The sequence below is a fragment of the Sturnira hondurensis genome, unplaced genomic scaffold (assembly GCF_014824575.4).
Source record: "Sturnira hondurensis isolate 20B ecotype Veracruz unplaced genomic scaffold, ASM1482457v3 Scaffold0020237, whole genome shotgun sequence".
Lineage (NCBI taxonomy): Eukaryota > Metazoa > Chordata > Mammalia > Chiroptera > Phyllostomidae > Sturnira > Sturnira hondurensis.
The window spans coordinates 6,648,034-6,675,818 of NW_028092868.1; the positions used below are offsets into that span (position 1 = coordinate 6,648,034).

General features: G+C 46.2%; 1 protein-coding gene and 1 long non-coding RNA gene across 2 annotated transcripts in view; one reads left to right on the forward strand and one right to left on the reverse strand.

Annotated features, from left to right (window-relative positions):
- Positions 1–27,785, reverse strand: part of SERPINE2 (serpin family E member 2) — a 56,887-nt gene that overhangs the window by 24,961 nt on the left and 4,141 nt on the right. The gene's annotated exons all lie outside the window — the stretch shown is intronic.
- On the forward strand, positions 132–13,760 carry LOC118975351 (uncharacterized). The gene is made up of 3 exons (XR_005064037.1): positions 132–235; positions 2,778–2,782; positions 13,751–13,760. It is a non-coding gene; the product is annotated as an uncharacterized LOC118975351 (long non-coding RNA).

Here is a 27,785-nt window from a genome sequence, read left to right on the forward strand (position 1 = left end):
GAAAAGAAACGGCACCGGGCCCGTCAGCAGACGAGTGGATAAAGAAGTTGTGGTACACAAACACAATGGAATACTACTCGGCCATAAAAGAGAAGGAAATCTTACTTTTTCAACAGCACAGGTGGACCTAGAGCAGCGATTTTTAACCCGTGTGCCACAAGAATTCTTAACACATTCAATATCTGACTTCTTAGTCAGGGGCACTGACCTCTTTTCCCTTAGACTGTCAAGAAAAGTGGCAACAGCCAACACAGCACTAGCCATCCAGTGTGACTCCATCAAAATTATACCTTTTTCTTGGGTCATCGGCAAAAACTGTATTTTTTTGGTGCACTGTAGGATTTTGGTAATTAGCACGTGCCGTGAGATGGAAAAGGTTGAAAATCACTCATCTAGAGGATATTACGCTAAGTGAAATAAGTCAGACAGAGAAAGACACACACCACGTGCTTTCACCAACACGTGGAATCTAAAGAACAAAGTAAACGCAAACAGACTCACAGACACAGAGGACAGACTGATGGTTGCCAGAGGGGAGGGAGGCTGGAGGGCCGGACGAAATGGATGAAGGGATGGAGAAGTACCAATCGGTAGTTAGAGAACAGCCATAGAGACGTAAATTATCGCAGAGGAAATATGGTCAGTGATACTGCAATGACTATGCATGAGGCCAGGAAATAGCGGGGCGGGGAGAGGACTCTGTGAGGTGCATGATTTTCTTGCCATCCTGCTACACATCTGAAACTCATGCAGAGTAATACTGACTGTAAACTGTAATAGAAAATGAAGTGAGTAGGACTGTAGAGATTAAAAGAAAAAAGAAGAAAGAAAGGGCACTGGGGCAGCATTAGGCAAAACTGGCATTTGGTGTGTCCTCACCTTTCTGTCTATGCACTTATTTCCTGTCACCCCCAGATTGTAGTAGGTGTTCAATAAATACATGTGGAATTAAACCTGAGGGCTTATCTATGTCCTATTTATGCTAATTGTTTTTCACTGCCATCAGAATTACATTGATGATGTGACTAGGAAAACGTTTGTGTTGAGTCCCAAGCCCCACTGTTCACACCAAACACTTCCCAAGGAGGGGACATTGGCTGGGGTGGGCAGAGGGCTGGTGGTGAGAGGTCCCCGCTCACCACACCCCCATGCACAGGGCCGCAAGGTGAACCACCAGGCCACAGGCATTCCAGGTGAGCTTGCAATTTTTTTTTTTACATTTTGTGAAACAAGCACACTTAAAAAGATACAGAGCATTCAGAGTTTCTCCGGAGCTTCAGAGTAAAAGAATTGTGTAAAGGCAGCCCGTCTACATTTAGAACAGGTGAGTGAACTGCATGCATGCCTACTGGGGCCTCTCCTACGGCCAGTGTGGCCTATTTTGACTTTGGCACGTGGGACCGACTATAACACCCTGATAATCCCTTGCGTTTCTTTCAGCCTGTTGGACTTTGGAGAGTCTCCAAATCCTGATCATGGAAGCTTCACTCATTTTATCTAAAAAGTAGACATTGTGTCCATCTTCCTTCCTTCCCTTCCTTCTTTCTTTTCTTTTCTTTTTTTTTTTGGAGAGAAATCTATTCTTTAAAATGAAATATACCAAAAAGCCATTAGAAGTCTAAAATGATTTGTACCATCTTTGTTACACGCGGTCAGATCCGGTGACTGGCGAGAACTTCATCGATCTGGACTGGCCCTGGCATCACAGTCCCTCGGGCCCCCACCTGCGGCACGTTGTGTCACCTGTACCCTCAAGCCTGCACAGGAACTCCTCCAGGATTAGCAAGTACTTGAATGAATATTCTAATCTGCACTCATAAAAGACATCAAATTGGTTTTGTCTCTGATGGCTGACGGCGGATTCACCTCAATGTTATAGATTTAGGTAGAAGGTGGTAAAACAGGTATTGAGGATCAGAAACAGACAGAAATGTAACAGCTCCAATATCTTAAGAGCCAGCAAAGACAATCTTCTGAATAAACAGCCACCTTATTTAGCAGAATTTTGCCCAGTTAGGAAGTTTAGCTGAAAGAACAGTTCCATTATGAAGCAGGGGAAGGCGGCCACGGGTATTTTCCTTGGTTTCTTGGGTTTGGGGAGTTTGAGGGAGCTGTCTGAGTGCAGTTTCATAATCGCGCATCGGGACAGTGTAGGAGCTGTGCGAGACTTGGACTCGGAGCTGGTTTTGATTGATGTTCTGGGCACAGCTTCTTCTTGGACTCGGTTTCCTAGGCTAAATGCTCACTCGTCTGAACTCACCTGGCTTGTGTACACATCAAAGACCACGCTTTTACTTCGCTCCAAAGTCCCGTAGCCAGGAGCGTGGATACTGGTGCATAATTACTCCAGGCCTACAAAATTCCTAATACAGAGGCACATGCATGTTCACGTAGACAGTCTTTTGCATGGAATAACTTGGTGTTACCAGGCTTTGAAACACTTATAGTCTCTAGAAGACAAGAGGATTCTCAGGACAGGAAGAACAGAGTAACACCCTGCTTATTTTTAAAAGAAATTATATGCCAAACTTTCAAATAAGAGAGAAAGAATAAAGATGTTGCCCAATTGTACTGCATAGCATCAATGTATTTCCATTTCTTGAATAATTTGTTCAGTAAAAAAAACCAAACAGATTCTAGCTGAAGCCATCATGGAGGAAGATCATAAACCTAAATAAATAAAGCCATCATTACAGGCGGGTCCTTCCAAATGTGGGTTTCTTTCCCCCCACAAAATTCTAGCTTCTCCTGCTCCAAACCTTTCCTTCTCAGTGTAGAAAAAGTGTTTGAAGTGACTGGGCACTACTTGGAGCTTTAAGTGAGATCTTAGTGTAGTGAATAATTGCTGGTAGTTTCGTGAATGCCAGGCGCAGAGCGCATCCCTATATTTACAAACGTACCACTTGCCAATGGCAGGCAGAATGGCACGCCCTTAGCAGACTCCCCACCCTGCCCTTTCCCGGACCTCAATTTGTCACTGCTCCACAGACAAGATGCACAAACCTGTAGCTCAAAGCCTCAGCTGAATGTCAATGCCATACTTTCAACTGTTGGCCGCAGGTTTTCACCTGATTGTTCAGAACACTCTCTTGGCCTGGGAAACACCAGTCTGTGAAGTCTACCCACTCTCCTCTTGCAGGGGTGTCCAACCTTTTGGTGTCTCTGCACCACACTGGAAGGAGAGTTGTCTTGGACCATAGAGTAAATACAAAAACACTAATGAAAACTGACGAGCAAAAAAAACAAAAAAGGTTTTAAGTAAATTTATGATTTTGTGTTGGGCCACATTCATGACCAACCTGAGCTGCATGTGGCCTGCGGGCTGCTGGTTGGACCTCTCCCTGCAGGGTGGCATTTTCTGTTGCTAGTCCTTGGTCTTGCCCTCACCTAGGCTTTGCTTCTCTCCTTTACCCTCCACCTCCCAAACACCAGAGCTCCCCCCAGCTCTTTCCATGGCTATGGGAAGCTTTCCCTGATCGTCCCTGATAGGGCTATTCCCTTCCTTCTCTGAATTTCCGTAGCATTTCCTATCTGCACCTCTCATTTTGTTTTACAAGCATTTCCCCCCTCCCTGCTTGACTGAAAGCTCACGGAAACCCAGGGCCATGGAGTTTAGAATCCTGGTGCCCACAGGGTCTTCTTTGGGGACCCACCATTGGTACATGTTAAAACAGAGGTTTTAGACCCACAGGACTAATCCAGCTGCTCAAGATGTTTGGTTTAGAATACAAGGCATTATAAAAGTATTTAAGCAATTTAAAGTTAGAAGATGCCACATGCAACCTAGATTTTGAGTCGTTCTCAGGAAAAATGAAAATGAATGGGAGTTCTGGTAACATGGAGTTCTCAGGGCTCAGGCAAACATCCTGCACAGCAGCCAAGCCCTAGGGGCTGGGCACAAGCTTTCCCCCAAACCACAGCTCCCTCTGCTTCTGTTGCCGTCACTGAAGTCCCCTCCCCATGCTGTGGAGCGCTGTGGCCAGACCCCTGCCCTGAACGAACGCTAATCCGTCGAAAGAACGCCAATATGCAGAACAACGGGAGGCTAGCAGAACCGGCCACAAAAGGTGAAGCTGAGTTTCAACCTACTAAATTTTTTTTCCAAAATAAAATAAAATATATTTTATATGTAATATATGAACTAATGAGATATGTTGTTGGCTCTGTTTACTAAAACAAATAAGATGTAAACAGTCTGGGGAGGAAAAAAACACCAGAAAGACTCTTCTGGCTCCATCTCTTAGCCCGATGATCACGTGTTGCAGGACAACCCAAGTGTCTAGTTCATGGGAAATCCCTTTCATGCTCTACAAAATGTCTAAAGGGATACATGTTATTGATTATGTATTGAAAGTCATGATGTCATGAATGATTTCAAATACGGGTAAAAATAAAATAAACCCCCAGGATCCAAATAAAATAATTATCAACTCATGGTCTAGCCTACTTCTTCTAAAATCAAAGATTCTTTTGAAGCAAATTCTAGACACCATAGAATTTAAAATATTTTTGACACATACTCTAAACCTATGGAATATATTACACATATGTGTATATGTCTTTATATATACACATACACAATATCATTATCCCATTCAAAAATCAATTTTTTATGTTAAATATCTAGTTGGTATTCAAATGTCCCTGATTCTCTTGTATTTTTTTATAGTTTACTTGAATCAGGAGCTAAATAAGCTCCACACACTGATGGATAGGTCTCTTGTCTTTAATTTAAAAAGTCTTCTCCTGGTACCTTTATTTTTAATTTTTTCCTTGGAACTTCTTGGCTGAAGAAACCAGGCCATTTGTCCCATTGAGTTTTCCACGGTCTGGGTTTTGCTGATTGCGTTCATGTGACGCTGTCTTCTGTGCTTCCTGTACATTGGTGGGCCTGGGGCAGAGGTATGCACGCTCCTGAGTCAGATCTGGCCACGCTCTCTGATTTGTCTACAGCTGTGTTCAAGCTCCTACAGGCGGAAGAACAGAGTCGCCCAGCTGTGACAGAGACCTCGAGGCCATCTGACCAGCAAAGCCAGAAACTCAGTTACTGCTTGGCTTTTTGCAGGAAGTTTGTCACCTCTGCTCTCAAGACTGATCAGACCCAAATTTCTTTTTTGTGAGAGTATTTAAGAAAGGCATTGTACCTGGTGCTGGAAGGAGACCGTGGCCACGTGTGTGTGTGTGTGACCTTAGCAGCTGCCCAAGGTCATGGCTTAAGAGTGACCATGGCTTAGGGGTTGCCCAATGGTGCTATCCTAGTTCCAACTCTCCTTCTTCACTGGCTGGAACACTTCTGTAAAAAGAAATTCTCCATAACCAACTATTGGGTTATCCCACGGTTCAATTTGTATAGCAAAGGCAGGACAAACATTTGAGTCATTCCCCACATTGTTCTCACAACAGTAAGTTGGTTATCTAGCATTTTTTAATGCTTGACAGTTGATCATAGGGGTTTTATTTGTTTTGTTAGCATGAAAGCTCATGTTTTAAAAAATATTTTAAAGGCCTTGATCCACTTAGATTTTATTGTCCTCACTGATGTTTAAGCTGAGCCTTTTCAGTTTGGCTGAAATTTCCGTATGTCCGGCAGACTCATTCCCCACACTTCCTGTCCCAGGTGGAATCAGGCACTTCCCCAGAGGGCTCTGTCTAGTGGGAGACAGTATTTAGAGACCACAATCTGAGTACGCTTTCCTAATAAAACTTGAAGTTGACGCTGGGAATACTGAGCATTGCTAATGTGGAAAGCCCAAAATGTGTTTACATCACTCTCTGGACTATATCCAAATACTGAAACTCGCGTGATGAAAGCCAGGCTGTTTACCCATGAATCGGTGTGCCTCCCACAGCCCTGTAGCCCAGGGAGGCACACTGGATGATGAAAAGACTGGGGAGTGAGCTGGGCATTAACGTGGGGCTAGACTGATCAAAACAGATCACCCTCGTGGGAAGGCAGCGAGTCTCATCCTAAGAGTGGGATGCTAACTATGCGAGTGTCTGAAATGAGCTGGCACACAGTGTGACAAGGAGAGTCCCCTGATGTATCTCGGCGGGGGGGGAAGGTATGACAACCAGCCCTTGCCCCGCTTAGAGAAAGATGACATTTTCTCAAGCACTGGGAAAGCTTTGATGTCCTGGTCTCTGTGTTTCCAGGACCCTCATTCTTAGGACCTAAAGCCCCTATTATTCTATCTTTGTACTAGCCATTCCTTCCACAGCAGGTAGAGAAAAACAGTACATCAGATTATATGAGAATCAGGACATCTTCCAACAGTTGTTGTTTTGGGGTTTTGGGGGAACAGTTTTTCCTCCCAAAGAAATACATGTGAAGGAAAGGTATTAGGCTGCAAGTTGAGACTAAGTGGCCTTAAGAAGGACCTGCCGACAGTCGAGGCAAATGGGTCTCACCAGTACCTTTACCAGCAGGCCAAGCTCTACCTCTTCAGGGTGTCTGGCAAGGGGCATTCTAGAGGCTTGCAGGGGGTTGACCCACAGAGAAGAAGGCTGATCTGCAGAGTGACAGGGTTGTTAACGCACAAGCAGGTGGGGTTGAGCCTCAAACACAGACCCGTGACGGCGAGAGGGCTCCGGTCCCTCAGACCTCCACAAACACTCCTGAGATACCTCCACCCAAACCCGCCTCCATTTTCCAAACGTCTGCCACATTCCCTTAAGGCAGAAAGTGAGATGAATGCGCAAAACGAAAGTGCATTTTGATGCCCTGGGAAGTGTACAGTCTTATCAGAATGAGTCAGCACCTTCCAAACTTCAGAGGGGAAGCAGGACGTGCCAACTGGCCGAAGTGACCGCCGTGGTGGTTTGAAACGTGCTCCTTCAGGTGACCGGGGACTGGCTGAGAGACCTCTTGGAATTCCTTCTTCAATTTTTATCAAACTTCAAAGTGTATAACTTGATCTATGATGTGAATTAATTTAACCAAAAATAAACCTAAGATGACGACTCAAGAAAGAAAGGCCCACCCACTGAAATGTACAGCCACAAAGTCTAAAAGTTTCCCTCAATGCAGAGACACGTAGTTTGCTAAATATATTCTAACTGACATTCAAATGCCTCTCATCCATGTATTATTCACCATTAAATCTCTTTTGGGGTAAAGTGGGAAGGCAATGAGCAAGAAGAAGGTAACTAGGGCTTTGCTGGTTGCATATCTCTTAAAATACAAGCCTATGGGACATTTAGTCTGTTTTCCTGCAAGTGTGAGGGAAAATTAATTAACCAAAGGTTCAAATCCCAGGTCTACTCTCGACCAACCAAGAGATCCAGGGCAAGTCACAATCTTTATCAACCTCAGCTTTCTTTTCAAATATAAGAAATCAAATGTCAAGGGTGGCCATGGGAATTTCACGAGCACAAACAGAAAGACAGACAGAAGCTAGCGCAGGATCTGACTCAGCGTGGGTGCTTAGTAATTGTTGGCTCCCCCGCCCTTGTCTGCCACAGTACTCAACACCTGAAATAATCCCTGATTTTTTCCCAACAGCTACTTAGAAAGTTTCAAGGATCAAGCTAAAAAATGAATCAAATGGTACTTCCATTTCGGTCAAGTCCTGCCTGCGCCTTTACAGCCTCCTTACACTGAGGAGACACAGAGTAAGATGATGCCAGTGTGTCTTCATGTCTCTGTAAGAAAATGGAAGAATTGAATCATGATGGGGGGGGAGGGGGGTGATTATGTTCCAGAAAACTGTTAATGATGCTGAGATATGTTTTTCAACCACTAAATCTGTTTTATTTATGGTATCAAGTCCTACAGGCTTCCTTATTGACAAATCTTTAAGATGCAACAGTTGAAACAGGTGATTTCCTAATCAATAGCCAAGAGATCCCTCGGGGCACCCTCCTGATACTAACGAGTGGTTCTCAATCTTTAAAAGCAGGTAGAACTTTTTTAAGACGTGAAAAGTATTCAATAGTTCATGACTAAGTACATTTTCAGTACTTGTAAAAATACATGATAAAAACTATCAGGAGTTCATAAACACTTTAATAAATTACAAACTGTTTTTGTCTATTATTGCAGACCGCTCTGCCTGGTTCTAGGAACTGTATCTCAACCCCTTGTGGCTAAGGGCGAGGGACGACCTTTGGAATGTGAGCCGCAGGAGACAAAGCTTGTCTCTGGTAGCAAACACTGACTCAGTTTCCTCTCCCTGCCTCCAAAGCTTGGTTGGAAGTCAATGATGGGTAAGACCCCTCATGGTGGGGGGGGGGGCAACCTAAGCCAGACTTGATCACTTGGGAGGCCTTCATGGAACGACTGGTGGGGGGGCTGCAACAAAGAGCAATGGACTCTCGCCCCTGGCTATTCTGACATAGCCTGAGTCCCCATGTTCTCTGGGAGAAGCCCTTCCTGGCTCTAATCCTTAAGCCTGAATACCTGTTGGGGAGAGGTGCAGCTTCTTGCCTTGCTAGAGCATGTCCTGGGGGAAAATCTGGCATCACAAAGACTTCCTGATAAACCTGTGAAATCTGCTCTGCTAAGAGTGCTTTCGTTCATATGTTAAGGGTCCGAGCAGGAAAACCTAAAACTCTGTTCCTGACTGGGGCTCATACTAAGCCCTCAGATTTCTTTGAAATGTTATTTACTGTTTGATCTTTGCCACCCTGTATTCCTGTGTATTACAACCCAATAAAAGTCCCTAGAGGAGTGGGCTCAATGCCTTTTTCTCCTGAGAAACTGGCCACTTCTCCTCCCCAAGCAGATCACATCATATCACAGTCATGTTTACTCTCATCTGTGGTGGCTGGGGGGACTTGCGAGGAAAGTCACCCCCACAGTCTATAATAGCATTTGGGTACAGTTCAAAAATCATATTTGAGATATTATCTAGTCTATACGCAAAGCTGGACCATTAACATGATTTTTCTGATTCCTTAGAAGTAGTGATGTTGATGGGTCTTCAGTTCACAGGTGAAAGATGAATACTCTCTAGATTGTTGCTAGTAAAAAATGAAGAGTGTTAGAAGTGTAAATTAATAAAAGTCTTTCTCAAAGGCAATTTTTGGTATACACAATCTTAAAAATGTGTTTACCTGTTAGAACAGTAATATCCCTTCTATCAATCAACTCTAAGGTAATAATCCAGAGGATTTGGGTCTAAAAATGTTCACTGTGGAGTTATGTCTAGTAGCAAAATCATTGCAATATTTTTTGCAATAAAGAACTGCAATAGCCATTACCACTGCAACCTGAATTTCCAATGGAAGGGATGCTGTGGGTGACCCTTCCCCAGCTTGGTGCCCTTCTCCTCTGGTTTTGCACTTTGTTGCTAACAGTTTGCACCTGTCACCTTCAGAGAAGTGCCGCTGGGGGTTGAAGACCATTTTTTTTTTAGTGGGCTATAAGTGGCTAGGAGTTGACACACACCACTCCCCACGTCCCTGGGGCCAGCAGCCACGGACTGCCAATCCGGGAGCACAAGAACCCAGCTTCTCCATCCGAGGTAGCCCAGATCAGCAGAGCTCTCCGGGGTAGACTGGGTGTGGGACTTCACCCGACAGCCCCCCTCGAATGGCTGCTCCCCTTTCCACTACCCACTCGCCCCCATCTCTCACCATGTCACCCGGGGGCCCTTTCTCAATGAATCGTTTGCACTTTACCCTCAGCTCAGGAACGCGTCTGGGAGCCCATGACCTACGACATCCAACAACCAGGGTCAGTTCACAACATCCCTCTAACACCACATCATAAAGATAGGTGGTAACATATTCTGCATATATCTTAACTGAGAAAAGAGAGCTGTGATCTGATTAACTATGTACAAACAATACACGGGCGCACACACACAAAAAGACCAGAAAGGAGGATATCAGGATATTATCTAAATATTTTTATTCCTGACGGTAGGAATATGATATAGATTATTTTTCTTCATATGGGTCTGTGTATTTTTCAAAATTTCGACAATGAACAAATCATTTAAAACAGGCCGCCCTTTGCTGCTTACAAAAACACAGCCGGGGGAACTCAGAGCGGCCGAAATGTGCAGTCAGGAGGGACAGAGCAGGCAACAGAGCCCAAAACAGTGCTTCAACCATGGGATCGAAAAGCTTGAATGAAAAGAACCAGTTACTGGAAAAACAGAAAGCGTTCAGAAACGGTACAGTGAGAGCCTTTTAGCCACACGAAAATGAACGTTTCACCCATTACAACCCACAGCCCGTGTCGTATTGAGTTTTTTCAGTAAGTGGCGGAGAGTTCTATTTTGATATTTGATGCACATGACTTCAACCATTCATGCGACTATGCCTATATCATATATTTAGTGTCAGGGACTACAGTTTATTGATGTTTTTAAAAGTCCCTGCATTTAGCATAGTACCTGGTATACAGTAGGAACTCAGTCATGTTTATGAAATAAACTGTAGTTCAGTGGACATTAACTGATCTCATTACTATTTTAGGGAGCAGCAATTTTTATTGCTAACTTTAAAAATTCCAACTTGCTTAAAACTTGTGGAATACGGTCTTAGGTACCCCCAAATAATGGCCATGATTCATTGAATGTCCACCACATGCCAGTCCCTGTACCTGGAGCTCTTGTATCCGACATGTGGCTGAACCCTCAACTTAAGGAGCCAGCACGAGTATTCACATTTGACAGATGATGAAGCCGGAGGTCCACAGCAATCACATCACCTGCCCGAACCGTACAGCTTGTACCAGGAGAAGAGATGCCCGAAAGGGACTTTCGTAGCCGGTAGGTCCGACATGCTGCCCCTGGCGATGCAGTTTAAAGGGTCAACCAGGGGAAAAGTGAAGAAAGACTGCCTTCTTTCTACCTCTCGGCCCTGTGCTTGAATCATCAAGTACTCGGAGTAAACAAGTGACCACAGCTTTACAAGGCCCGAGAATTGAAGGGAATGTTTGTTACTCTAGTGCAGCGGTTTTCGCCTCGGAGTGGGGCTCCGCGGCCCTGCGGGGGGCATCTGGCCACGTCTGCAGACGTTCTGGCTGTCCTACGGGGAAGAGGTGCTGCAGGCATCCAGGGGGTTGAGGTCAGGGCTGCTGCTAGCCATCCCATGGTGCACCAGACAGCTCCCTGCCACAAGGCAGGGTCTGGCCCGAAGCGTCCGTGCCAGGACGAGAAGCCCGGCTGGCGCCCCGGCGGGCACACATTCCCGTTCCCCCCCCAAGGTGCCACACGAAGACACCACTGAGTTTCCTTAATTTAGAGTCCAGCCTTCAGTGTGAAGGCACAGACTGCTTCTTGTCAAAACAACAACTGCCCTGACAGCAACTGTCCCCGTGGCTCTACCTGGGGCTTTCAATCCCAGGCTCCTCCACACGGGAGAGGAAGGAACCCGGCAGATTCCCTTTGGTGGCTTCCCAAAGGAGGGGTGTGCATTACCAGTAAGTAAAGATTAAAATTTTTTTTAATTTTTATTTTTAGAGAAAGGGGGTAGGGTGGGAGAGAGAAACATCGAAGTGAGAGAGAAATATCAATCTGTACACACCCCACTGGGGATCGAACCGGCAAACTGTCAGTCCGTGGGACGATGCTCCAACCAACTAAGCCGCATTGGGCAGGGCAGTAATGAAAGCTTTGCCCCAGCAGCCCCCTTATCAAACCAGGCTCATGGATGGCCTGGTGGGGAGGCCTGTGTTATCCAAGCTTCCTGTGTGGGGCATTGGGGCAGGTGTTTGTTCATACCCGGTTCACGCACCAGGCAACTTCTCCTCGCGGGAAGAAGCCAAGCCCCAGCCTCCTAATGCTGGGGATCCTCTGTGCATCAGTAGGGACCAGGGGACACAACCAGTCATGGCCTCCTATGGGCCTGTGCCCCACCTCCACTACCTGGTCTCCCCCTCCCCGCCCACCCCTATAGTCTTTTTTCTGAAGCAAAGCCAGCTTTATCATTCAGGTTCAGAGACCAGTACTTCCAGGTGCAGAGAGAAAAACCTAAAATGCACAAATATACCCTAAATTAGTCTTACAGCCACTGTACTTACTCCCTGGGAACTTTCTGAACTAATTACTTAAGAAGCAAAACTGAGCCCAAATGCCCACTTTCCTCCCTTCCCTCATGAAAAGGGGGCAGGGCCCAGCAACAGAGGAAAAGACACCTAGCAGGTGAGTGTTAACCTGGGTCTCCAATATGACACCGCTCCAAGTTACCCCCAAAATACCTCCTGCGGGAGAGCCCCTTCTGGCCGCTGTGTGCCCTCTTTTTCTCAGAAGGAGAGTTCAGCGTTCGCGGGAGCCCTGTGAATGGTGGAGGTTTCCTCACTAGGTGGCGAGGGCTCTGCTTTGGCCGTGCTGAGGGAGCGTGTAGGCGTTAATCAGGCAGGAACTCAAGACTCACACATCCTTACCTCGATCTGCCAGTGAGGGGGGCGCGCGGTGTGAAGGAGGAGGGAACCCGTACTCTTCTGCACATTTCTAGGGCTAAGTTCCCAACTAGACCCACTCAGTTCATTGGACGTCAGGGCGCTATTCCCAGGGCTGCTGGGTCAGAAACTATCAGGTGGCAGGTACAGTGTGTCCACTCACCTATTTCACAGATATGAGGGGAGCACCCAGGAGATGGGCACGATGGGGAGAACATGCACAAAAATGGGCCCGGCCCCTCCTCTCCTGGAGCCGATGGTCTGGAGCCTTGGTTCTCAGCCCGGCAGGCTGGTCCCTCGGGGAACATCTGGCAACGTCTGGCGACATTTTTAGTTGTCACACTGAACGTGGTGGGGAAGGTGCTCCTCTGCAGCGGCAGAGACGGGGGAAGTGGCGCCACATCCTGCCCGGCTCAGGAGGACACTGCGCAGCAGGGAGTGTCTGTCCCACAGGCTCAGCAGGGCTGAGGAGGCCCTTGGAGAGAGTGCCACGTGGGTGGACACTGGAGGGCAGCCTGGACATGGCCGGACAACGGGGGAGAGGGGCGAGGACAGGGCAGAAGGTCCCAGACTGAGGACCTCCAGTGCCGAGAGGCCTGGTGTTAGGAGGTACCATGGATGGTTCTGGAAACTCACATTCTGGAAGTACGTTGATTGGCACACCATCATCACCTTATAGTCATCGTGAGACAGGTCTGGCTGGGGCCACCCCCTGAAAAACAGCTTGTCATGGCCCACACCAGAGTCCAAACTCTGACCTCCGCCCTGCCTCACGGCCACCTCTTCCTCCACCACCAGGCACTGCACACATTAGAAGAGGTAGGAATTGAAACCCTATTTTTTCTTAGTCTTGATATCAAAAGCATGACCCCCAAAATGGAAAAACCGATAAGCCACACCTCAAAATTTGCTCTACGGAAGACTCTGCAAAGAGGATGCAAAGGCAAGCTACAGACTCGGAGAAAATATTGGCAAACCACGTATCTGACAAGGACTAGCACGTAGGAAAAATAAAGAACTCTCACATCGCAACAGTGAAGGAAAACAACGATCCAATCAGAAAATGGTCAAGAGACATGGACTGGCATGTCACTGAAGAGGAAGGATACACAGAGGGCCCACGAGCCCGTGAAAAGATGTTCCACATCGTTCGCCATCAGGGCAGCGCAAATGGAAACCGCAATGGGCTGCTGATACGCACCCATCCGAATGGCCAAAACAAAACACGAATGATAACACCAAATGCTGGAAAGGCTGCAAAGAAACTGGACAACCCACACATCGCTGGTGGGAATGTAGAATGGGATAGCCACCCTGGAAAGCAGTTGGGCAGTTTCTTACAAATCTAAGCATGCATTTAACCGTAGGATCTAGCAATCTTGGACATTTATCTCAGAGAAATGAAAACTCAAGTTCACACAAAAATCTGTGCACCAGTGTTCATAGCAGCTTTATTTGTTAATAGCCCCCAACTGGAAACTACCCAGATGCCCTTCAGTGGGTGAACGGTTCCACGACCCACGGCACATTCTCACCGTGGAACACTTATCCTAGAACTACCGATACACACGGCCCTTGGATGCATCTCCAGGGAATTGCGCTAAAGGAAAAAAGTCAATTCCAAAAGGTCACATACTGCATGATTCCATTTACAAAGCAATCTTACAATGACAAAACTATAGATGAAGAACGTATTAGCAGTTACCAGGAGTTAGGGAAGAGGGGAGGGAAGTGAGTGGGTATGACTGTAACGAAGACAGGAGGGGTCCTTGGGACTGAACTGTCCTGCGTCTTGACTGTGGTGGCGGCCCCACAATCTGCAGGTGATAAACCTGCACAGAAGTAAGTACACGCGGACACGCACACGGGTGCATGTAAACCTGCTGAAATCTGTATAAGGTGGTTGGATTGTAGCCTGTCAATTTCCTAGTTGTGGCACTTGTGTATTGGAGNTAGCAGTTACCAGGAGTTAGGGAAGAGGGGAGGGAAGTGAGTGGGTATGACTGTAACGAAGACAGGAGGGGTCCTTGGGACTGAACTGCCCTGCGTCTTGACTGTGGTGGCGGCCCCACAATCTGCAGGTGATAAACCTGCACAGAAGTAAGTACACGCGGACACGCACACGGGTGCATGTAAACCTGCTGAAATCTGTATAAGGTGGCTGGATTGTAGCCTGTAGATTTCCTAGTTGTGGCACTTGTGTTTTGGAGTTACGTAGGACGTCCCCTGTGGGGGAACGAGGGGAAGAGAATATGGGACGTCTCTGTATTATTTTTTACAACTGCACAGGAATCTACAACAGTGTCAACATAAAAAGTAAAAACAAAAAAGCTTTATATTAAATTTTTAGTCAGCAACAAAATACACCTTGAGACAGCTCTTTTTATTATTTATTCGGAATTCTTTCTCGATCCTGCAAGCACCCTAAAAATGTCAATATTCTACAAAAACAAACCAACAAGGTTTGGCATAACTGTGCCTTTTCCATAAGTCGTGACAGCCTCAATTCTGAGACTGCTTGGCCTTTGCAGGCTCCTGAGACAAACCACGGGAGTTCATCCCCACTTCCACTACCGATTCCCCGTGTGACTTTTGACAAGTACGGAACTTCCCTGTGCCGCAGTTTCTTATCTGTACAATGGTTATAATAGTGGTCCCCACCTTATGGGCTTCTGCGTGTCATGAAAACAGAGAACACATCTCAGCTTCCTCCATCAGTTACTGAATACCCTGAGGTCCGATCTCTCTGCCACTCCCTCCCATCACCATGGACGGCTGAGATGTCCTTGGGTCTCTCTCCTCAGCCTCTCAGGGTCAGGGTCAACTTGCCAACCCATCATAACAGTTCCCTCAACTGCCAAATCTCCCCCAGTTCCAACTTCTAAAAATTGAAAGGCATTTTGAAAGCTGACTTTTCTACTTAATTATGTTTTTTTTTCCAACTGTGGGCCATTTTCTCCATTTCTTTGCTGTAGAAGGGATTCAAGGGCCTATATAGTATGTGACTTTATGAAAGTTTCACCTCTGGTCACAAGTCCTCAGGGAAAGTGACCAGAGTGGCCTGTCCTCTAGGGGATAAGAAACACCTGACGGCCACTAGGCGACTTAGTGAGTGGGCATCGGGCTCTGCTGATTTTCTTGTGTTCTCTCCAGGACTGCCAAGTTCACGCATAAGGAAAAGTGTTTCCTACCAGCATAAACTGAAATAAGGGACGATTAGACAAATACAATTTGCCAAACATTTTAGTGTAGTAAAGTCAGATGAGCCCTGTCTCAGTGGTCAAGAGACTCAATAGTAGAAGTCTGCATTGTAAGCTGAGTCGCACCACTGTCTGATTTCCTTAGGTGGAGGAAATATCTACCACAGAAAGTGTCTGACGAATGACAGAACATGCTTGGTGATTGTGCAAGAAGGCCACGTACAGATAACTCAGAGCCGCACTGGAAAGCCTATTCTGAGGGTAACAGAAAGGAAGAGGTAGGTCATCAGGAGAAAGAGCTTAAATTTTAGCAAGCATAGCAGACTCTAAAACCTTGTATTAAAAAAAAAATAGGCAGAAAGATATGAAGTCCTCTTATCTATTTTCGTAGACATTTTAGGATAGGAGGAAAAAGCTCTCCCTCCCTCTAGGCTTGCTGTTCCCAGGTTCTACATCTCAGCAAGTGGAGCACCCCATCCAGCCGAGATTTGAAGAAGTCTGGGTGTCACCTTCTTCCTCTCCCGACCCCATTAGAGCAATCAGCAAGCTCACTCACCCTTCCTCTGAGATAGCGCCTGAATGGTCTACTCTCTCCACCTCCGCTGCCCTCAGTCCAGGCACCAACAGGGGCATCAGTCTCCTGCACCCACCCCACTGTCTGCTCTGCCCAGTGAACTTGCTGATAGAGAACGCTACCCATAATCCTCAGCACCAAGACCTGCATCAAAAACCTCAAAGGCATCCCTAAGCTCTTGTAACAAAACGCAAACCCACTGCCACAGCCTGTGAGTGGGCCTTCCGGTCTGGATTTGGCTTCCTGCTAGAGATCAATTCTCCTCCTGGAAGGTGGCAGGACTTTTCCGGCCTCAGGCCACCGTCCGCACGTTCCTTCTGGCTACATTTGTCATCTCCCATTCTCTCCGTGCCTGTGGGTGGGACAGGGACCTGCTCTGTCCTGTTCGTCACTCTTTCTCAGCACCTAACAGGGCACATAGGACACCAAGCTGCTCTCTATAGAACCAAGGCACCGACGAGGAAGGCAGGCCCCATAATCAACGTCATTCAGTTCATGTACTAACACTGAGGACAGAAGCCACCATCTTCAAAGCAGGTTGTGATCTAAATTATTTGGAGCAGTCATTTTTTAATGCAACCCTAGAGCAAGCTTTCACAACATGGGCTCTATTGACATTTTGGGCGGGATAATCCTGTGTGGTGGGGGTTGTCCTGTGTGTATCGTAGGTTGTTTAGCATTACCTGTGGCCTCCACCCACTAGACGCCAGCACCTCTGCCCCCAACGGTGACAAGCAAATTAAATGTCTGGAGATATTGACAAATGTTCCTAGAGGAGAGAGGGAGGACCACCCTTGGCTGACAGCCACTGATCAGAGAAAAATTAAAAACTGGTGGTTAATTAAGACTTTAATTCTGCCCACAGAATGTCTAACTAACCCATACTTTGTGTGAATCACATGAGCAATAATGCATTTTAATACCGTATCACCTAACCACCACTTACAACAGCATTTTGGTGGGAAAGTGCAAAGCAACACCTTCCATGAATCACCATGGAGGGTGTGGTTAGACCCTCCCGAGACCCAACTCAGCTTTCTGCCTCAGCACTCGTGGTGGTGTCTGATGTCAAACATGTGGCAAAGAATTGGGGTGGGGGGGGACAAATACGAAGTCAGAGAAGGGCTCGGGAGAGGATGGAGCTCCTCATGGCTGATCCGATCGTTCATGCCTGGGCCATGAAAACAGGAGAGAGAGACAGAGAACTCCTTAGTGCTTGGGGTCCCTCCTGAGAGCACCATCGCACAGAATGCTCGGGCATTCTCTTTCTGTCCACGGTGTGGCACAACCCAGGAGTGACCCGGGGAAGACTGAATCTCAGTACTGCTCTAAACCCCTGTCCATGCCTGCTCCTTGGACTCATGTAAGGCTACTGAGCTTGGAGCAAAATGGAAAGCAAAATGACTTCCTCATTTCACCTGCCACACGGCAACAATATTTTCAATTGGTGGTTAAATTGCAAATGCCCCGTGAGTCATTTAAATAAATTTCACACGTATGAAATAGTCAATTGTGTTCTCAGGGCCATTCCCAGCTGTAAAAATAGAGCCACATGGAACAATTTTTTTTTCTGCAGCTAATTGAAAATACTGCACATATAATGCATGATTTAAAGCACCCAGGAGGAATTTCAATTTGTGCTCTCTATTTTAAAATGTACAATCAAATGCTGTCTTAGAGTGCTCCACACATTTAAGTCAATATTGCTTGCCTGAAGCCCCAACCACTCCAAAATTTTCATGCTATGAATTGATGACCTGAGCTTTTAATGCTTTGAGTGACTTTCAAAACAATGTCTTTAATAGGTCTGTGTTTCCTGGAAAAAATCTTGAAAACACCGGCAAGATGCCTCCCAGCAGGAAGGGACCAGGTATGACATCCTTCACTCGGGAGCCCAACCAAGCAGGGGTCCCTTAAGCGCTCACAGTGCCACCCTGGAATTAAAAGGATCTCAGTATTCTCAATGGTTTATTCAATGGGCGTTGGCAGCGTCTGTGGCAATGACGAAGGGACTGTCAAAGTAGCGTGTGCCGAAGAAGAAGGAGCACCCAGACACTAGAAGAGTCTAGGTAAAAGGGCGGTCACAAGCTTCGTGATCGATCACCTTCCATTTCCAACAGAGCTTTCGAGCCTTCCCGGTTAATCAAACCGTTTCGGGGGTCCTGCGCCCCATCAGGAGATGCCAGGAGGAGGAAGGGAAAGCCCTGCCTGACCTTTAGGGCTGCGGATGAACAGAGGACGGAAGTGCTCAAAGGACCAAGAAACAAGGTTGAACGTGGTGAGGAGCATTAAGAGATGCGGGCAAACAAGGAGGGTCTCACATTGCCTTTACTTTACATGCAGTGGCATTAAATTTGATCGTTAAGGTCCCTCCATACAGCAAATTGGCAGGAGGTGAAAATCAGAAAAGCAGCCATAACTCACCCTGCTACCCACGATGAGAGTGGCAACCAACAAATAATAACTAGTAAAGAATTAAAAGCATTGGAATTTAAAGTCAAGTAACACAGTAGACACCTGGTGCCCATTTATCAAAGGAATTAAAGTAGAACTCACAACTTAGTGTTATTAGTTAGATAGGCAAACCTTTAACCTTTAGGTTAGCTTTTGTTCCATAAATTAAGACACTGAATTAGAAACAACAGCAGGACTCAGAAATTATCTGTTTCCATAACCTGTCACCAAGGGCTAATGTCTTTTTTTAATGTTTTATTGTTTATGCTGTTACAGTTGTTGCAATTATTTCCCCCTTCTCCCCCTCTCTGCCCAGCCCGCCCCCACTCCCACAGTCAATCTGCACCCTGTTGTCCGTGGGTCCTTCATATACGTTCCTTGATTAACCCCCTCACCTTCTTTCAAACAGTATCCCCTCCCCCCTCCCTCCTCTTACCTCTGTCTGTCTATTCCATGATTCTACAACATTTTGTATTTTCTGTAACTAAGACATGGAGATCCCCAACAACTGGGGACAAAGGCACCTACTATGTGGAACTCTGCTGCTGACAACAGCCTCCCAGCTCTGATGGACTAGGAACTGCTCTACAGGCCGTAGGGGACTGACCCAGGTGGAGCCCTGTGACTCCAGCCATCAGCTTTCTTACTTGCTTTCATCTTGTACTTATTAATTCACCTTCCTGTAACAAGTGGGCTTCCCATAAAGATCTTGGTGATGTGGGGAATGGGCTCATTGGTCAAAGGACCATCTTTCCATTCTCCCTTCTCTTACGTCTGGTAACTGTCAGTCTCTCGGACCTGTAACAACGCTGGGGGTGCTGACAAAACCTGGCTTATCTTCTTTGCTTCACACTGTGAATCTCCCTAAGCCAGTGACTTGCAATCTTTTTCATCTCACGGCACACAGACACGACTCACTAAAATTCTGCAGCACATCAAAGAATATATTTTTTGCTGCCTTAACAACAGAAAAAAGGTATCATTTCGATTCATTCACACCCGACAGCAATTGTTGTGTTGGCTCTTGTCATTTCTTTATTTGACAATAAGGGAAAAGAGGTCAGTGGCCCTGACTAATTAGTCAGGTACTGCATGTTTTAGAAATCCTGGCACCACACTAGTGTGCCTCTTGTGATCGGCTTGTTGGATGTCACACAAATAGAATGCAGCCCCGCTTGGTGACCCATCCTGTTTTTTCTTCTCCCTTTGGCACCACTGAGTATTTATTTACAACATTTTTTCCCCAGGGCAAATGGAGGGAAGGCAGGAAAGTGCTGAGGTTGTTTCAAAACCCGAGACGGGAGAAGACAAAGAAAGAGCTCGGTGGAGCTCCATCAGCTCCCCAACACACCTGTGCCCCCATGCAGGTTCATTCATGAAGGTCAGGGATGAATGATTTGGCAAAATACAGGCAACATTCCTCCTACCCCCTCTCCAAATCTATTAAAGATTTCACATAAAAAATGGATTGCATTTTCACATTAGATGACCAGGGATGCTCTAAGGCAAGTTTTGGCAGCCACAGAGGTGAGTCTGTGATGTGATACCTGGATATATCTTCATCTCTTCTTTCTCAGTTTCCCATTCTCATTCTTATAATTAAGCCCCCTCTCTATCCAGATGTCGTACAAGAGACCCAGACAGGTTTAGCTCATCCACCTCCTTCAGCATAAGTTTTGGGCATGGATTACAAGTTTTGTAAACACTTATGCAGAGGAAGTTGGGGAGGTGTGTAAGGGGTGACAAGTCCCTGGTTCCATCGGTTTAACTTCTGGGGGAATATTATATGAGAAAGACACCTCCCAAAGTAAATTAAACAAATCAATAAAGATAGATGTATCTACAGGCACAGGATCTGGAAATACTCTAAATTGGGAAACGTGAACGAGGAATGGAGAAGATAAGGTAGTTAGTAACCACTTCAAGACGGGCTCCTCCACTTTTATCTTTAGTCATTTGCTCACTTCTTTCAGTACAGTTTGTAAACAAATAAAATCCCAAAGGAATATTTAAGAAGATGACCACTTTATATTTACATGTTTTTTCCCCCGGCAACCATCTGACCAGCAAAGTTCTGCAAACCTCAGAAACCATCTTAAGTGATGGGAAACACGATTCCAGCCTTGGCTTTGTTCACCCAAATACTAAGGTTCTTCATCTAGCCTGAGTGTCTTTGTTGAGGTCCCAGCTGGTGCCTTCTGAAGGGATTGGGGGGGCACTTAGTTGAGGTAAAGCTATTTTCCAGAAGAAACTTGTGTCTACCTTTGCCCTGGCCAGTATGGCTCAGTTGGTTGGAACACCGTCCTGTAACCAACCTGTAACCAAAGGGTTTCAGTTCAATTCCCAGTCAGGGCACATACCTAGGTTGCGGGTTGGGTCCCCAGTCTGGGTGCAGGCAATCCCAGTCTCGGCATGCACAAGAGGCAACCAATTGCTGCTTCTTTCTCACATCAGTGTTGCTCTCTCTTCCATTTCTATGAGAGCAATAAAAAAAAATGTCCTCGGGAGAGGATTTTAAAAAGGAAGAAACCTGTGTCCACTTTAACACATTGCGGAATGGGCCTCTTGTCCAGTCCTAGACCTACCTGCTTCAGGTAAATCACATACCTGTCCTGTGACTCAGTTTCCTCAGCTCTAACATCACTGATAATCCCCTCCCCCATCCTGCACCTCAGAAGGTTGCTATGAGGATGACGTGAGACACTGTTCTGGGACATGATGTGACAAGTCTTAGGCACCCCAGGGCTTTTTCTCATAGGACCAGCCCTTTTGTACCTCCCCACATCCAAAGCTAAGGCACAAGAACAAGAACTTCTGGAATTAAAAATCAGTGACTTCATGAAAGTTCTTCTCGTCACCTTTGTCTAACCTCTGCTAAAAGCTATGACATGGAAGACTCTTTAGGGATGGAGGACGTCCAGCCTCCTTTGTCACAATGTTAGAGTGACAGAATGTCTCATGGAGAAGATGCTCACCAACAATGGATCTGGGGAGTAGCTGCATAGGAAACGGGGGTGGGGGTACACTTATAAAGCTCCCACTATGTGCACGTCATCTCACCGAATGGATACAGTTGAGGTAACAGAGATGCATAGATTGAGTCATCTACCCACATCACACAGCAAGGCACCGGCGAAAGACCGCACAGATACACCAGCCACCCAGCGACAGACCCTGGCAGAGACGTCTCCCAGAGCGGCGGTGGGGACTCCCGTCGCCTGCCTCTCTCTCCCTGTTCAGTCCCTCCCCGTCCCTCTTCCTCCCCTCAGTCTGCACTCAGGATCGGCACTGATCCCATTCTGGAACTTTTGCCTCTCCTTGTGCGCCCACATGCAGAACACTTTTCAGCGTATCTGACAACCCTCCTGCACACTGAGAAGGCACCCCCCTCTTCCAGTAGAAAGCTCTTTCTTCGATGAAGTCCTAAATACCTGTGCCTCCAGGGGTGATAGCTCCCAAATAAGATCCCCCCTTTTCCCATTGAGAAGATCCCCAACAGCCCCTCTCCCCTCCCACTAAGTTTTGGTCAACTTGACTAAATAAACTGTAGGACCAACACGTAAAATCCCACTTATTATGATTTGGAAATAGCACTTTTCTTTCCACCCCCACCTCCCATGAAGCAATGCACTTCACAGTTCCCCCAGGCATCTCTACATGTCAGCCCTCACTTTTGAGTGGCCTACCAATTTTCCCGAGCACATCAGCTCCTTCCCTTCCAAGTCGCCCCGGATAGGGCACTTTTCAAATTCATGTGTGACACTGTCCCTGAAACTTGTCATGAAACATCTACCCTAAACCACGAGACGCCCTGCAGGGAGCATCGGGACAGTTGCCCTCGCAGGTGAAAATATATTCAGGCCCTGGCTGGTGTGGCTCAGTAGATTCAGTGCCAGCCTGTGAACCAAAGGATCACTGGTTCGATTCCCAGTCAGGGCACATGCCTGGGTTGTGAGCCAGGTCCCCAGTTGGGGACGTGTGAGAGTCAACCACACATCAATGTTTCTCTCCCTCCCTTTGTCTAAAAAAAATAAATAAAGCTTTAAAATCTGTATATATTCCAGATCCCCACAGCATATTACTGACCATGCTACTTTTTAAAGTAGTCTTTCACTGTCTTCATAAAATTTCATTTGACAGAAAGTAGTTACCTCCCCAGCAAACCCATTTGCTCTTCTTCCAAGCACAGAGCTGCACTGTGGGAGTGACCATCAGACTGAAGTGTGGCCAGTCACATGGGAATAGGAATGATACATGCCACTCTCAGAGCTGGCCCATCAAAACCCCCCACGGGCAACCCTCCATCATCTTTCTGCTCCACCAGCTCAATGCCAACAAGCACCACGCCCTTGGAAACCAGCTATAAAATACAGAGAAGCACCAGGGTGAACGGAGACTGGGTCAATGAATCACCAGATTGGAAAACGATACACCGCTCTAGGCTTTATACAAGTGGAGAATAACTCTCCATTGTATTTGAGCTGTGGCATATGTTCGGGTTTATTTGTTACAGCAACTAGCATGACCTTCACTAGTACAACACTCAATATTTGGTGATTGTGAAGTCATGAGCTCAGGCATAATTACTAAATCTGTATTTAATTACTTTGCCTTGAAAGGAAAATATCATATGACCTCGCTTACATGTAGAACCTAATGAACAACATAAATGATGTACCAAATAGAAACAGAGGCATGCATACGTGAAACAGACTGACAGCTGTCAGGAGGGAGGTGGGAGGCAGGGTCTGAATGAAAGAAGGTGAAGGGATTAGCTAAATAACACATACGCAAAACCTATACACAACAGTGTAATACTGGCCAGAGAAAAGTGTGTGTGTGGGGGTGGTGAGTAGAGGTGAGCAAAGGGGGGGAAATGGGGACATCTGTAATGGTGTCAACAATAAAAATAAAAACGAAATAAAATAAAAATCCCTTTATGTCATACAACCTCTAGAAGCATTTGTAGTAAGTACTGACAAAGGAGATTTCAGGCTAATGTGCCTAGAAAGACCTCCTGGGAAGACAGCTGTTCACATTTCCTCAAACAGGAGGAGTAAGGGGGGCGGTTTACTTCATGCACTGACCATCCTTGGCTCCACAGCCAGCCCTGGAAGTCCCGGGGGCTGTGGAAAGGACAGACGACCAGCTGATCACGGGGAGTACTGCCAACCAAGAGTGTTACAGGAAAGGAGTCTGGAATCAAAGAATGTGAATATACAGAGCAAGTTACTCACTCACGAGGTCAAGGACAGACTGAAAACAGGAGTCTCAGAGGAATGAAATGCGTGCCTGGACACACTGAGCCTCACCACCACCTTGTGCCCTGGATGTCAGCACCATTCTGGACCCCCCCTGTGCCCAGCACCCAACGTATATACACTGTACTTCATCCTCACAAGCCTGAAGGCACAGTTTTTGTCATGCCCAACTCACAGATGCAAAAACAGAGGCTTGGAAAAGTTTAGCAAATTGGCTATGATCTCCTGGCCTCTAGGTAGGAACTGATCACATCTGGATTCAGACCACAAACCATTGGCCCTCACACCCTCCATATTCCTGATTGCTTCACTATACTAAGGCGGGGAGGAGGAGGGGAACACCGACTATTTAGATGTGGCAAATTTTCAACTAAAGTTAACCATTAAAGAAAAAAGAACTGTTAATATTATGAAAAGTTACATCTCAAGCAATATTTTAAGTATCCATACATTTGTGGAGTTCAATGAGGCATCTTTTAAAAATCATGCCCCACTTTCTCTTGGGTCATGTTGAGTTTTATCCAGCTCAAGCTGTTATCCCCCTGGACTCTGGATACATGACTTCACCTGTTCAACCGAAGGTCAGTATTAATTTTAGAGCTTGAGCCCCATGAAAAAACAAGTGTCTAAGAAAAGAACTGGAGGGGCTGGGGGTTCAAGGCATAAAAACATCACTTCAAACATAACACAAAAATATTTGCCTCTTCCTGTCTCGGGTATTTGGGCTGTGTTGTTGAAGGGGACCAGGCAGCAGAGTGAGAAGATGGTCTTTTGAGACGAGGTATGTTGTATAACACGAATTTCTTTCTGAGAAGTTAGAAAAATTGATGGGCTACAAATCTTCGAACATTCATGGCATCAGCTCAGTTCACACATTTATAGACTGGGCTTCAGGTTCTGGCATTGACACACCTAGGCTGTATGTATGACCTGGAACAGGTAGGCTGCTCCACGCTCTTCTTTCTCAACTGGACGAGTGGAAAGGAGACTGTGTCTGTCCTACAGGCAGACATGTGGCTCGAGGAGAGAACACAGAGCACCTGTAAACTGAAAAAACTAGCGGCAGTTGGGGTAACTTGGCTGTTCAGCACAGCTCTCTCAAGGCTCCCTCCCATCCTGACCACAGGCCTGAACACGTGACTCAGACTCCAGCCAATCATAAGATTCCATTCCCCTGACTACAACCACTGGTCCAGGGAAAAGCACATGACTCCAATTGGGCCAATCAGAGTGCCTCCCTAGGATTCTTCCAACTGGAACTGGAAGAAAACCCCTCTTTCCTCTTTGATTGTGAGACTATAGGGAAGTAAGCCTCCAGCTACCTCCAGTCATGGTCCCTGAAGAGACAGGGAGGGAGAAAAGAGAGAGCCAAGGCCCTGGGTCTCCGGTGCCAGTCACCTCCAAGGCCAGAGACACCTCACCATAACTCAGGGACAGCAATGCAAACCAACAGCACCACCTCCCACTCCGTGCTTCTGTGTCAATTATTTTGGTTTGGGTTTCTACACTTTTGCCCCGAAGATACTACAGTAATTAATAGCTCATATAATCTAAAGAGTAACCAAATCCTCAATAAAAATGTCTTCCTAAGTGGATTTCTTACTTTAAAAAAAATTACTAGAGCAAACACTACCATTATTTATATAGCATTTTCTTCAAAGAAAGAAAAATCTATTTTCATTTTGAATGGACTTCGTATTTGCCATTAAACTCTCTCACATACCCATGCCCCCTTTCAAGATTTGGTTCATAAAAGCTTAGGCTGAAAACCAACAGCTATTTTTTTCTAGACCTGTACTAGCACGGAATGGAAGAGAAAGAACTAATAATGCTAATCCCCCAGGTTACCGGAGTTCTCACTGCAGGGTTGAGGGGGGCATTACAAGAAAAAAGCATATTGACCAAGATTCACAGTCACTATAAGAAGTCATTCTGCCTTCTCAAAGATTTTTTTTCCTTTTACACAAAAACCTCCTGCACCTTATCTTTCTCTCGAGAATGAACTGATAAAAATAGAAAGGCACGGTGGATTCCAGCTCTGGAATTCTCTTCGGAAGCAAAGGACAAAGTCTGAGGTCAAACTGAAGCAAGAGCATGGGGTGTTCTCGATCTAATCTCGAACTAGGTAGGTCCATCCCAACCTTTGAGAGAATTCAGGGATGAAACAGCAGACAGGTCTCTGTCAAAACGCATGGATGGCATTTCTAATAGAAGACTGCGTAGGCTCAGTAGCCGTCCACAGGCACCAGGAGCCCCAGAAGGAAGGCCAGCTTCTCGGGCCTGGGCTCCCCTCCACACCAAGAAACCCACCCAGAACGCGGGGAGAATCGTTGAATGTGCAAATAAACAGACTCGCCCTGTTGGATGAAAGGTGGCATTTCTCATAAATCATATTCATCTTTCAGGGTTCACAAGTCGTGAACTCATAGGTGACAGGTACCCTAAAGATACAGTTTGCATGTGACTCCCTTCTGCTCCACGGGCTGCTTTTTTTGAAACCCAATACTGATTTTCAGATCAGACGTGCAAGCTCTTCAGGAGGAAAGATAGTTTGGGAACAAAAAGATGGGCACGTTTGTGGGCGGAGATGATGGTTGACCGAGAAGGACCAAGTATATGGGACACAACGTACTTGATGTTTTTCTTAATCCTTCCAAGTGGGAATACAAACTGAATCTTCAAGCTGGCCTTCAATGCTATTTCTGAGTCCTAAAGAGCCAAGCTGAATAGCAGCAATTTCACTGGTTTAAAAGGAAAAGAAAGATTTTGCATAAACAAACATAAAACAATATATTTTTTAAAAATTTCCTTGGGACCTGACATTTATTTATGAGACAACTGGATCAGACAAGAATATAAGCCCCGAAGTTACATTTTTAAAAATAATAAGGCACCTTTCAGATCATTATTTCAACACACCCACTGACCTACTACATAGGCAAAAAAATGAAGTTCTAGGTGGTCAGCCACACAAATCACCGCAGTCCCTCTTCCAGCACAGGGCTCTTCCCACCCACTTGGCTGAAGACATTAGCCAAAACATTACTATGGAAAAAAAAAAAAGTCAGCAAGAGGGCATGCACCACCATCATTGAGAAGGTTAACGGAAATAAAGCGGAAAGCCTTCACCTACCTTGTACAAATCATGAGAGAGAGTCTAGTCTGGCCAATGGAACTCAAGGAAGACAGACCCAAGCCAAAAAAGGTTCAGACGAGGATAACTGAACAGACACAGAAGCCCTCTGTACTAGACTTCTGCTTTTCTCTTCTGCTTTTTTTCCTATGTAATGTTCAATCTCAGAAGACATGGTTGATCAAATTTTTTTTTAATGTGAAGACATACAGGGTGGGGCAAAAGTAGGCTGAGTTGTGAGTACATGAAACAGAGTTCATGAGGCTATGTAATAGGCATGACCTGCATCTCTTTTTCCATATGAACAACTGTAAACCTACTTTTGCCCACTGCTGGATATTAAATGCAGAACCTGGGATGGAGGTTTGGGGGAGAGCTTCCCTTTGAGCCTGAAAAACAAGCACTCTTTCATGAAATATATAGTGATTTCATAACCTAAAGGAATGGTTTAGTTCAGATATCCATTAAATGCCTTTTGGGTCATGCACCACTGCGGATGCAAATAAAGCTAAAGCCGGGCATGGGTGTGTGGCCCTTAGAGTCTGGGGCATAAGGCACGCGGCTATGACAGTCCCTCCCATCAGAGGCACCCGGAGGGTAGGGGACATACACGCCACACACCTGCCATAGAAAGCTGGGGGTAGAGATTTTCAGGAAGGACTCTTTGGAAAAGGTGATACTGAACCCAAGTCCTCAAAAAAGGGGGGAGTTACTCAGACAATCAGTGCAGGCAGAGGATGGGGAAGAATTCTAGGCAGAGGTTCAGTAGTTGCAAAAGCAAGGTGGGTGTGAGGAGTCTGCAGGAAGTTCA